An 11,720-nucleotide genomic window follows, 5' to 3' on the forward strand; every position below is an offset into this window, starting at 1 on the left:
AGCCAGCATAAAATTATCAAGGTGCAGAGCAAATGTAAAGATGTTATTTAGAGGTTTTAGAAGTGCAGAGACAAAAGTAGGATCTTGAGTGATGTGCATCTTGTTCTCTATGAGTAACAACACACAGTCTCCAAAATCTTTTTAATAACAGAGATTAAGCCAGACGATGATGCCATATGAGGACACCGACATGCAAAATGATCAGCCGCAGCTTGAGCTTAAAGCATGCTCTTCACACTTTTGCCATGATGATTTTTTCACAGATTTTCTCTCGCAGTCCTCTGTTCATGCTGTAAAACATCACCGAACAGACTGTGGACTTGTTTGTGTCCGAAGCAGCAGCAGGTTCTCTCACTTGATTTGGTGTCTCAGTTAAAGCCGAGCGCCCTGCTGACCTGCTGCCTCTCTCATCCCCGGGCATCATTTCAACCTGACCGACATGTAGGCATATGTGTACAAGTAACAGCATTACATGTACACAAATACATAATAGGGATGTGCAGAGGGCCCAGTATTTGTATTTGTATCTGTATTTGTTGAGGCAGCACAATTATTTGTATTTGTATTCGAATAAAAGTGGACAGAGGTTTAAAAATCCTGTTTTTGTTTTTATTTTAATTTTAGAAAATTAAAGTGTTACAATAAGTGTTCATGAAGTGATCTCTTGAGAGCACTTCATTTGTGTCAGTGGCTCAGCTTTATCTCTGGGGAACACCCTCAACTCCGGGAGTGATGTCCAAATTAGGAAATGTGCGTCATGTAGCAGGTGACCTGCTGATAGACGTCACAGCGGAGCAGAGGAGAGACACTGAGATAGTGATGTAACCGACGTGTGCACTGGTATTTAACTTTTTTTTCTTCTTTTTAAATATTCGTATGAAACAAATATTCGTAAAAAAAATCCACTATCTGTGCTTTGCCGAATAACGTGTTTGTACTCGGGCACACCCCTAATACATAGATGGATGAACTGAACAAATGACTGAAGAAACATAAAGGCTCACTGCTGAATGTTTTGACGAGTATGAAAATGATGTGAACCATGTTACAGCCTTCACAGTCAATCCAACCTGAACACCTATATATGATATATATGACGAGGAATGTGGAAGCTGTTTTGGATGCTTGTTGAGGAATAACACCTCGCTGAAAGACTAATTTTTCATCTTTTCAAAAGACATGAGGAGCTGGTAATGCAACACGAGACAATAAAAACACCTGCCAAGGACTTCATATAATAGTCCACTAGTAAGCATTGAATACCACATGCTGGTTCATGTAATCATTGTATGATTCCCTATCATTCCCTTACATTCATTTTTTTAAGACACATTTATTTATTTTTCTAGACACAACATAGCAAAAAGTTGTATGTGTGCAATCTAGTGTATGTTGTACCTTCTCTTAAAGGGGACATTTCATGTGCATTTCCAGGACTTAATTTAAATTCTGGAGCACTGCTGGAATATCTTTTCATGATTTACAGTTCAAAAACCTCCCCATTTATCTTATACTGGCCCTTTATGCAGCCCCTCAGTTCAGCCTATGTCTAGGTAAACAATTGTAGTAGGATTTCACTTCTTTTTCTCGTCCTTTACTCGAAATGTAAACTTCTCAAATACGTCCGAACATGTCTGAGCTGAAATCCGATCTGAAATATACGAGTGGACGTGAACAACCTGAGGAACAACCTTAGCAACAAAGACTACAGACAGACGGCCGTTTGTGGGCATGTTCGAACAATCTTATGCAACCCAGTCGCCAGAGCATAACGTTGGCATTGAACGTTTCTGCAAACCACAGAAACGTTGAATATATACGTTTCAACACGTGTAACACGTATCATATCAACATTTCCACAAATGTATCATATTAACATTTCTACCTGTTGAATAATGATGTCTTATGGTGTAACAACACTGTGGTTGAGGTCTGGTTAGGTTTAGGCACAAAGACCACTTGGTTAGGGTTAGGGAAAGATCATAGTTTGGGTTAAAATAAAAATAAAAAATAAAATGAAAACAGCCAATGTCTCAATAAAAACACCCCGGTTTTCTTGCCAGAAAAAAGGCTACAAATGTCCTGACGTCTCGCTAAAAACACCCGCTTTTGGCGGTTGAAACAGGAAGTGGGCATTGGTTTCGAGGTGGTCTCGAACCGTACTCTACTGATTTCCAACATACTGCCAAGAAACTTACTAACCAACCACTGAGCCCTCCTCCTTCTAATAGGAAAGATCAGCTCATATAGATCACATGTGAACTACGTCACTTTAGAAATGTTGAGATGATAAAATGTTACATATTACAGATGTTGAAATGTAGATATTCAACATTTCTGTGGTTTGCAGAAACGTAAACTGCCAACGTTTTATTCTGGCGACCAGGCTGTCTTATGACAGTTTGATGAGAAAGTAGAGGTAATGTGGCTTTTGACTTTCAGGGAACATTTTACATACATTCACCTCAAGTTTTGGAACTTTGACCATGTTTAACAAAAAAAAGAAAAAAAAAGACAAAAAACATGTTATGTCCCCTTTAAATTCTGGTGTTATTTTATATTTTTCTTCTTGTCAACAAATCCCACAAAAACACCAAAACCAACAATGTATTAGTTCGTCTTTCAATACTTTCTGATTTCCCTACTGTGTCTGTAGCACTCAGCTCCAAGCTCATTGGTTCCTTCTGAAGAGGTAAATGTTTAAAAATAGGTTACAAAATTATTATTATCATTAAAATAGTTTGATTTAAAAAAAAAAAAGTCCAGAAATTTTCCTAAAGAGCTGGGCTCTGTAGTTTTTTAGCAAATGTTACTCAAACAGGAGTGAATAGTGCATTTGTTGGGGACTATTTTCTGGGGCGGATGAATAAACATCAGGTGCTCTAGTGAGTATTCCAGGTAGCAGGAGGGTGATGTGGGATTGAGTCAAAATTAACTACACTGGTGTGTTTTTAATACTTGTTAGTAGGATCAATTCATCGTTGCTTTTGGTCTTTTCTTGGGATTTGAACAAAAATAAAAAATATCACCAGACTTTCATTTGATTTTTATGTAGTGAATCTATTTGTTTGGGCTTCTGTAAAATGTTCCAAGCCTTTGTTGTACAATATACAGAACAGATTATCCTTCTTTCTACATGTGAACCATGTTAACTACATTTTTTGTACATCAATCTGTGTAAACTAATCGCTTCATAGATCCTACTGCAGGATAAACATATGTACATAAGATAAAATCCTCACAATTTATAAATAATGCAATCTTGCATCCCGGAGGATCTAAATCATCACCAAAACAAATCTGCCACTTGCTACGAGTCTCCAGATACTCTGACCTTTAAGTACATTTATTTACCTAAATCTGAGATTTAAGCTGTGACCCTGCAGGATTCTACGTCGGCGGTTCACATAAGAGCCGTGACCTCAACATTTGGGACCGGCTCTGTGTGCATCCGGCTGCTAGATTATTGTTTTCATCTGAACACTGTGAAGACACAAAACTGGGTTTGATTCTACTTCCTGACTGAAACATCACACTTTAAATCTTTGTAATAAAATGACCTTTTGATGGAAAGGGTGCAAAGACTCATCTTGCTATGGGTTTATCTGTGTTTTTACATTATGGCTTAACTTCGTATTTTTATTAAACTCTAAAGATGTTTATCTTGTTTTTGCAACTAGACAGCATGATCACATCCAACACAGTATTCTTCTCAGTGTTGATCATCATTGTAACCTCTGAATCATTTTGTCCCCTTTGTTTCGGTTGCTGTTTATTCACATTTTCAACTCTCCTCTCGCTCCTGTCACTGCAAACCAAAGAAGCTGCGTTTTTAATTAAAATAAATTCTGCCAAATCAAAAGTATAAACTCAAAAATGCAGGCATGTCTTTTTTCTATCTGACTGCACCTTCACCTCCCTCCACACTCGCTCTTTTAGCTCTTATCTTCTTTCCTTTCACTGTCTCTCCATATCTTTCTTTATCTTTTGCCAGTTTCACTTCTCACTTTTTCCTTTCCTCTCCTTATCTCAGTCTTATCTATCTGGCCTAATCCTCTCCGCTCCTTGTTTATTTTTCTCTTGAGTCTGTGTCTTATTTTTGTTGCTTACCAGACGATGGTGATGGAGTCTTTACTGTTTTCATTAGGTCCTATTTGAACCACCAAGTCAATCTTTATTTATAAAGCCCAATATCAAAAATTTGCCTCAGGGGGCTTTACAGTCTGTACAGCAATACAACATCCTCTGTCCTTAGACCCTTGATTTGAATAAGGGAAAAAAATCCCTTAAAAAAACCTAATGTGGAAAAAAATGGAAGAAAATTCCAGAAGAGCAACAGAGGAGGGATCACTCTTCCAGGATGGACAGACAGGAAATAGATGTTGTGTCTGAGAGAGTAGAACAAAAAAACAAATTACAGAAATGCAGCAACAGGATGACAGAATTGTAATGGATTTATAATATATAAGAAGAATGTGATCAAGAGGACGCTGAGCAACTTCCAGGTGCCACCAAAGCAGGCCGAGTGTGCCGGACCTTTAGCCAGAACCCTGCTTTTTTGCTGCAGTCTCTGGCTCTTTTTATTTTACATTTCCCTACTATTCAGACTGAGAGAGAAGTTGAGGTGACTCTCTCTCTCTCTCTCTCTCTATGAAGATGTTCTGGATTTCATTCACTTGACGATTGGTCTGATAATGGCTGTATCTGTCGGGCTCAGTTTTCAGTGGATATTACCAAACAAACTCTGTTGCGACACCTATAGGTTTTTGGATGAATGACAATTTTACTGTATGAATCAGTTTCAGTCTCCAGTTGTAGCGGTCGATAAGTTCTGGTAAACGCACTGTACACTACCTGCCCAGCATCCAAACAACATAGAAAACAACATAAAAAGTTAACAACAGAGACAGATATTTTCTCAGGCGTTGGTGGAGACTAAAACTGTGCTAAAAGGAGAATATAATGAATATTGGACTTACATCCATCAAGTGTATTGCCAGACAAAAACATCAATACTGACTGTTTCTGCAAAACTCTCAATTATGTACTTTCTACCTTTCTTGTACATGGCAACTACAGCACAGTTAAAGGATAAGGCTGATTTCCAATATTTTTCTTATTGTCAACAAATCTCATGCACAGAGCCAAACCAACAATGAACTGATCTACTTACAAGTATTGTGTGTGTATCTAAAGCCCAATATCAAATCATTCCTCTGTACTGTAGACCTCAGTTGTCATCTAAAAACTACAAAGTCACACCGTTGTACTGGGTGACAGGTTCCTTCACCACAAAGAGTTTTGGCTTGGTAATTTAGAAACACTTTCAAAGACAGCAATGTAAATGAAACCACATTCTCACACATGCTCAGTGGCGTCCGCCTTACACAGAACTACTCTCTGAGACTGAAGACGTGATCGCTGTTATTAGTCTTTGGAGCCATTTCTAGACAAACTAACATGACCAAACCTTTCATGTAAACTCAGTGTTTTGTTACAGTACCCGGAGCTCTTTCACCAGAGAAGAGCTCATGAACATCAGGGAAACAACTTCTGTGGATTTATTTCCCAATTTCCTCATCCCATCTGTGGAATCACAGGACATTTTAGTCAAAGGTGCGCTCACCTTTGTTCACACAGTGAAACGCTGAAGAAGAGGGAAATGTGCCATTGCGCCATTAACAGGAATATTTCTCTGCAACCACTGCACAACAAACTAGATAAACTTCAGCTACTGGTGAGGAAGAACAGAGATTTTTCCTCATCTACTGTTTCGTGCTTCACGGAAACTTGACTGTGTGGATCGATACCGAACTCCACACTGCAGCTGGCAATGCTTCCAGCTGTTCAGAGCGGATCGAGACACAGAGCTGTCTGGCAAAACCAAAGGATGATGTACGTGTCTGTTTTTATACTAACAGTGGCTGGTGTAAAGATGTGCCGGGTGATTCTGTGGCACTGTTCTCCTGTTCTGGAAACTCTTTTCATCAACTGTAAACCCTTCTTGTGAGTTTGCTTCACTCATTCTGGTCGGTGTTTACATTCCACTTCAGGTTTGCTTGCCGACCAGATACTGTGTGTGGAGCGGGCAAACCCGGACTCTTTCATTATTGTCCTCGGCGGCTTTAACAAAGGAAATCTCAGCCATGAACTCCCTAAATGCCATCAGCTGATTAAATGCCTGACCAGAGAGGAGGACACTTTAGATCACTGTTACACTACAATCAACAGTGTCTATCACACTGCACTGGGCCACTCTGACCACATCATAGTCCACCTGAATACTGCATACAAGCAAAACTCTCTAAACCTGTTGAGAGGACATCTAAGAGGTGGATCAGTGAAACTATGGAGGATCTTCACACATGCTTGGACTGTACTGACTGGGATGTTTTCAGGACTGTTACTGACAGTCTGGATGAGTACACAAAGGCTTTGATGTCATACAGCAGCTTCTGTGAGGACAGCTGTGTACCATCACGCACCAGGGTTAGTTACAGCAATGACAAACCCTGATTTACAGCTAAACTTAGACATCTAAGGTTGGAAACAGAGGAAGCGTTTAGGAGTGGGGACAAGCACTGGTTTAAAGAGTCTAAATACATGTTTAGCAAGGCGGAGAGAGTTGCTAAACATCTGTGCTCTGAGAAACTTCAACTGCAGTTCTCAGAAATCAACTCGGCTTCTGTCTGGAGGGGCCTCAGACCAACTAGACAGATCACCCGTATAGCAGCCGGACCAGACTCTGTGTCTCCCTCCACCCTGAAGCACTTTGCCGATCAGCTGTCTCTGGTATTCACAGACATTTTAACACCTCACTGGAGACATGCCATGTACCAGCCTGCTTCAAGACCTCCACCATCATCTCCATCCTATAACTATAGACCTGTCACCCTGAACTCTGTGTGGAAGTCTTTCGAGCACCTTGTACTGTCCTACCTTAAAAACCATCACAGACCCACTTCAGTTCACCTACAGAGCCAACAGGTCTGTGGACAATGCAGTAAACCACTTCATCCTCCAGCACCTGGACTCTGCAGGAACCTACACCAGGATCCTGTTTGTGGATTTCAGCTCCGCCTTTAAAACCATCATCCCGGCTCTGCTGCAGGACAAGCTCTCCCAGCTCTACATGCCTGATTGTACCTGCAGGTGGATCACTGCCCTCCTGTCTGACAGGAAGCAGCATGTGAAAGCTGGGGAAGCACATCTCTGACTCCCTGACCATCACTACAGGTTCCCCCCAAAGCTGCATCCTGTCTCCACTTCTCTTCTCCCTGTACACCAACAGCTGCACCTCCAGTCATAAGTCCATCAAGCTCCTGAAGTTCGTTGATGACACCACCCTCATTGGGCTCATCTCTGGTGGGGATGAGACCACCTACAGATGGGAGATTGACCATCTGGTGACTCTGTGTGGACAAAATAACTAAGAGCTCAATTCGCTAAAGACAGTGGAGATGGTTGTGGATTTCAGAGGGTTCACCCTGTGTGACTCCTCACTCAACACTGTAGTGTCGTTCCACTTCCTGGAAACCATCATCAGCCTCACCATGAAGGCTCAGCAGAGGATGTACTTCCTGCAGCAGCTGAAGGAGTTCAACCTGCCAAAGTCAATGATGGTGCACTTCTACACCGCCATCACTCAGTCCATCATCACCTCCTCCATCACCATCTGGTACACTGCTGCAAGTGCCAAGGACAAGGGCAAACTGCAGCGTATCATCCGCTGTGCTGAAAGGTGATCAGATGCAACCTGCTGTCCCTTCAGGATTCTGAGCCAAGTAAAGATGGAAATATCATGGCCGACCCCTCCCGCCCCTGATGTAAACTTTTTGAAACAGTCCTCTCCGGCAAGAGGCCGAGGTCAAGACCAAAACCTCACGCCACAAGAACAGTCTCTTCCCATCTGCAGCTGCCTCATCAACAAGGCCCAGGACCCCTACTGACACGGACTCTGCCCCTCCCCTCCATGTTATATTAATGTAACACCCCATAATCTCATATTTGCACATCTGTGACCTTTGATCTAACATGGCAGGTTACATTAACGCAAGTTGCATCATTATTATTATTATTAATAGCACACTGCATATACTGTTTACTCCTGGTCAATATTTTGTACATTTCAACTCATTCTCTTCTATTTAACATGTTTTCTATTATTTAGGATTACTTAATTTTGTGTATATTTTTGACTGTTATGCACCTCTACAACAACACCAAGGCAGATTCCTTGTATGTGCAAACCTACCTGTCAATAAACCTGATTCTGATTCTGATGAGGGAACATGTCACCCAGTGCAGCGATGTGGCTAAATGATGTGTTTTTAATAGTTTTTGGACAACAACGGAGGTCTACGGCACAGAGGAATAAGTGTATCGGGCTTTGGATACACACACAATACTTGTTAGTAGATGTGGTTTGGCTCTGCACATGAGATTTTTTGACAATAAGAAAAAATATGGAAAATCACCATCCTTATCCTTTAAGCTTAGGGAAAGATAGTGGTTATGTCAAAGAAATGAGACGATCACCTGTACAAAGTCACACAAGCTACACAGTCATCCAGTCCCCATTTTCTGACTCTTAAGTAATATTTTTTCTAGTGCAGCTTTAAATTGCAGTAATGAGTAATTATCTGCAGTCTTTATTTATCAAGATGTTCACAGCATGAAGCAATTTGTTTCGCTCAATCTGTCTTGACCCGTTTTATTTACCTCTCTGTTCTCTCTGTTTGTCTGCTGCATCAACTGTGGAGTGTCGGTTCGTGTGTGTGTGTGTGTGTGTGTGTGTGTGTGTGTGAGAGAGAGAGGTGTGTGGGTGCACATCCCTCTCTCCACAGTGACCCGCTGCTCTGCTGCACTCCGCTTCCACAGCATCCTGCCGGCTGCCTAGCAACGCTTAGTGTCCATGGCAACAGAGCCAACAAACGCCCCCACTCCTTGTCAGCCTGTACCCCTCAATTAGGACTAAAGTGTGGCAATCAGGAGAGCAGAGTCACAGAGCGAATTAACAGGGAAGGGCCAGGACGAACCTGGGTGTGCAGGTTGAACCTGAACGATCAGGTTTTCTGCAGTCATCTTCAGCTAATGCCAGTGTTTCCAGTAAGAAAACTGCTAATTTAGATCTGGGAGACTGATGGGAGATGGACAAGGGGTCAAATAGAAATCAACGCTTCCGGGTTTGCAAGCATGGCTCTGGAACAATGTAAGGCTGTGGGTTGTGTTTCGTGAAAGCTTATAGGTTATAAAATGAGGACATGATTCTGACTGACACAGCCTCAGTCTTCAAACTGAGGGAAGTTTTTACTTAAAGAAAAAGGTGGCTGAGTAATAACATAATATCAGGTATAGACTTGCAGATTACATGAGAGTACAGTGCATATAGAGCCATAACACTTGTATGTAGAATGAGGATACTGTGACTGCAGGTACAGATGTGTTTGAGCTCTCTCTTGTGGATTAGAAGCAGACCTACAACAACAGCAAAAAATAAAGTTATCTATCCAAACTGCACTGTAAAATCTTATAATTTAATAAAATCAAGTCTTTTTTCCTTACCTCTAATTATGTAAGTTTTTCAGTTTCAAATCAGGTCTAATTGTCACATTCAGACCAATTGCTGAATTTTTAATCATGTGATCAAATCTTGTAATTTAAAGGACCAGCACGTAGGATTTAGTAACATTTAGTGGTGAAGTTGCAAATTTCAACCAACTGAATACCCCTCCCCTCCCATTCCAAGTATGTAGGACAATGCAAACGATAGATTGAAGAGTAGTTCTAAAACGTTTTAGGGTTCTGGGGGATATCTGGGGTTAACATTGGGGTTAAGGAGGATTTTGGAAGTTTGAGGTTTGATTAAAAAGGATTTGATAACAATTTTTTGCCCTAAAAAAGATTAAGTGGCATCTAGCAAGTATGTAGGACAACCTACGGTGGCCACAAAAAAGAGCCAGTGTGTGATTTGTCTGTTCTGGGCTACTGTAGAAACATGGCGGTGCAACATGGCTCCGTGGAAGAGGACCTGCTCCCTATGTAGATATAAAGGGCTCATTCTAAAGTACCGAAAACACAACAATTCTTATTTCAGGTGATTATACACTAATTAAAACATACTTATGAATGTTGTTTTCCATTTGTGGGAGGTCTGTTCTGCTAGATGCCACTAAATTCTACCTACTGCACCTTTAAATGATGTGTTGGGCTGCAACTTCTCCACACAAGAATGCCTAAATCAAGTCAAGTTGAGTCAGGTTTTATTTATGTTGCTCAATATTACAAATGACAAATTTGCCTCAGGTGTTTTTACAATCTGCACAGCAATAAATCCTTAGATCCTTGTTTCAAATAAGGAAAAACTGCCTAAAAAAACCCTTTAACAGGGAAAAAATGGAAGAAACCCCAAGGAAGAAAGATTATGTCCGATATCTGAGCATGACCAATATGATATGGTTAAGGTTAGGGAATGATCGTGGTCATGGCTAATAAACTACAGTATTATTAGGGTTGGGCAGATAACACACTTGGTTAAAGTGAGGGTGAAATTGTGGTTACAGTTAATAAAAAGACAGATGTTCATTTCAGGTCTGTGATGGGACATGAACTCCTGTTTCCTGCATCAGATTAGATTATCAAATTTATTTTCTTAAGGTCAGTTAGGTAGATTCAGTGGATTTCACACTGGAGCAACTAATCAACACATCATACATACAGGTAACCTCGTCACTCTTTTTTTTCCTTCTTCTATGTATGTAAATGGTGTGATGTGAGTTTTACCTTGTGTGTATGTGTAGTCTGTCTCCACGGTGATGAGGCTTGGGTTGTGTATTCTTGGCGGCACCTAGAAGTTGATATTTTCTTCATATTTTATCAATTTATCTATAATTGTGTCATCATGTTTTTCCATCCTGTAATTTCGCACACACAACATCTATTAACTGACTGTCTGAGTTTTTCCTTATCCGAATCAGGGGTCTAAGGATAGAAGATGTTGTATAATGTAAGATTGTAAAGTCCCCTGAGGCAAATTGATGATTTGTGAAATTGGGATATATAAATAAAAATGATCTTGACTCTTTTTTTAAAAAAAATAGAGACATATTTTGGACAGTGAATTAATCCATATGGCTGTATTTCTTGAGAATGAAGAGAAGAATGCAGCAATAACTGATAAATGTTAGTTTATGGTGCAATAATTCATATCTGTCACATATACGAATGTCACTGTGGAGTTGTGTTGTTTTGTAGGGTTTTGTTTATGTTGGTTTTGGAGTTTTTTGTATGTGTGCGTTTTTGGTCGGTGGTTGTTTTGAGCAGAACACTTGTGTAAACATTCATCTCGTGTGTTCATGTGTCATGTTCATGTCCTTGCTAGTGTTCTTCCTCTGCTAGACTGATGAACGCAACCAGAAAGGGAGAAACAAAATCAGACAGACGGAGGAATCTATAGAAAATTCATCTTCATGAAATCCTTAAACATGTTCACACTGACACACTGACAACATGAAGTAGACTCTTCAATGGTAGCAGCCATGATAAAATAATAATATATTTAAATAAATTATAATTGTTAGTGAAGACAGTCAGATGGCATGTCTACTGTTTGGCGACAGGAAGTTCACATGTCAAACTATGCAGCTCATTCTTGCATATTCCAGCAATTTTATATTAATTTTCAAACATCAACATTTATTATGGCAGTCGTTTGGGAGGAA

Source organism: Thunnus albacares, chromosome 8, assembly GCF_914725855.1.
Source record: "Thunnus albacares chromosome 8, fThuAlb1.1, whole genome shotgun sequence".
In the NCBI taxonomy this organism is placed as follows: domain Eukaryota; kingdom Metazoa; phylum Chordata; class Actinopteri; order Scombriformes; family Scombridae; genus Thunnus; species Thunnus albacares.